This window comes from Chrysochloris asiatica, unplaced genomic scaffold (assembly GCF_000296735.1).
Source record: "Chrysochloris asiatica unplaced genomic scaffold, ChrAsi1.0 scaffold00005, whole genome shotgun sequence".
NCBI classification, from domain to species: Eukaryota; Metazoa; Chordata; class Mammalia; order Afrosoricida; family Chrysochloridae; genus Chrysochloris; species Chrysochloris asiatica.
Window position 1 is genome coordinate 39,722,683 of NW_006408523.1, and position 2,327 is coordinate 39,725,009.

General features: G+C 42.4%; 1 pseudogene; it reads right to left on the reverse strand.

Annotated features, from left to right (window-relative positions):
* LOC102815238 overlaps positions 1 to 2,327 on the reverse strand; it is a 144,912-nt pseudogene that overhangs the window by 98,706 nt on the left and 43,879 nt on the right.

The following is a 2,327-nucleotide window of genomic DNA, read 5'->3' on the forward strand; positions in this document are numbered from 1 at the left end:
TGCTGTCGAGTTGAATCCAACTCATAGCGACCCTGTATAGGGTTTCCAAGGAGCAGCTGGTGAGCTTGAAACACCAACTTTGCAGTTCATACGACTTTGCAGATTGACACATTAGCCCACAGCACCACACTAGGTCTCGCTTTCTCTCTCTTGCTCTCTCTCTCTCTTTATACACACACACACACACATATATACATATATATATTTATACATATATATTATATATATACAGATATACATACGTACAAACATATGTTTCTGTTAAGCACTATAGGATAAAGCACTGGACCACAAGGTCAGTTTGAACCACAAGGTGATGGTTCAAACCTACCAGTCATTCCTCAGAAACCTATGCAGGGTTGCTATGAGTCAGAACCGACTCTACAGCATTTAACAATATATATATATATAGAGAGAGAGATAAAAGAAGGTTGCTAGTTCAACCAACCCAGTGGTGTGGAAGAAAGTCCTGGCAATCTGTTTTTGTCAATATTATAATGAAGAAAAAGTTACAAAGCTGCTCCATTCTGTAATATATGGAGTTGCCATGAGTTGGAAACAGCAACTGCTTTTTCCGAACCACAGACAGAACTCTTTTAGGATGTGATCTCTGGCACTTGGCACAGTGCCTAGTACCTAGGAAAGGCTTATCAAGTATGTTGAGTTGACTTGTGTTCATGTTCGAGTTTAAAGACAACAACAGGAAGTTGTGAAATATCTCACCCAGGACACTCTGGTTGGCCAGAGAGCAGTACAGTCATGCTGGACAGATAGACACCATGATTTGGTATTTACTTGGTGCTGCCTAAAGCTCCCAGATCCCTACCTTTGGGCCCTAAGAAGAAATAAGATATGTTTATAGGGAGAATGGTGTATACCCACCATGATAACTAAGGGAATTAATCTAAGCTGGGGGGTGGGGAACTGATTTTCTGCCAAGGGCCATTTGAGTATTTATAACCATACAAAATTATTTACTTAAAAATTACTACCACCAGCTCCTCAGAAACCCTATGCAGAAACACTATACAGGGTTTCTATGAGTAGGAACAATTTGGACAGCACTTAACAATATTAACAGCAATATTTGGATGGCTGGAACTGCGGCTACCTTAACAGGGCCAGACCAAATGATTTTGAGAGCTTTATATAGCCTGCAGAGTCATAGTGTGCTGCTGCAGGATAATGCACTGGACCGCAAGGTCGGGATGAACTGTAAGATCAGCGGTCCAAACTCACCAGCCGCTCCTGGGTCACTATAAGTTGGAACCAACTCAAGGGCACTTAACAGCAAATATGGCTTACAGGCTGGACATTCCCCACCCCAGAGCTAAGCCTTTACTTTACTACTAGGGACCCACATGGGGCTCGTTTTCATCTAAGAATGCACACATGTGGTATTGTTATGGAAGTGATCTTGAAAGGGAGGTTCATGCCCCTTCATTGCCACGTCTTCCATTTGTGGAGCTGGGCACTTTGACTAGCAAATCACATAGGCACTTAGGCAGATGCTGCATGAGAGGTCAAATGCTGCAATGTCATATGGCATGAGTTAACAGGACATTGTACTCATCACGGGAGCAGGAAAATGGAAAACGATGGGGAACAAAATAGGGGCTGTGGGGAAAATAATCAAATAACAGTAACAGATGCAAGCAGCACTGAGACATAGAGGGGTATAGATAGATATAGATATAAAGAGGGATGATAACAAAACAAACAAACAAAATAAAACCGTTGCTGTCAAGTCGAGTCAAACTGATGGTGAACCCATGTGCACGAAATAGGATTTTATGGTTGGGACAATTCTAAAACACATCTCCAGACAGCTTTTTTCCTGGTTCCACAGTATGGATTCAAACTACCCATCTTTTGGTTAGTAGCCCAGTGCTTAACTATTTGTACCACTAAGGGGTTCTGTGGACAGCAAAACAAGGAAAAATATTGCATCTAACACAATACGATGGAGAAAGGTTATGCTGCATATTCAACTGCAACCCAGTGCACGTGATCTTTCTTACCTCCAGCCCATTGCCTATGCTCCCACTATCTCCTCCAGCACTAAAGGGCTCAGCTTGCTCATCATTGTCTACCAAGCCATCTTTGGAAAGGTTGCAGATGTTTGCTGTTGAATCCCTGGCACCACGATACTATTTGGAAGACAGTAAGCACTCATATTGTTGCATATTGTTAATGTTGTTAAGTGCAGTCGAGTCAGTTCTGACTCATAACAACCCTATGCACAACAGAACAAAGCAATGCCCTGGCCTGCGGCATCCTCACAATTGTTGTTATGTTTGAGTCCATTGTTGCTGCCATTGTGTCAA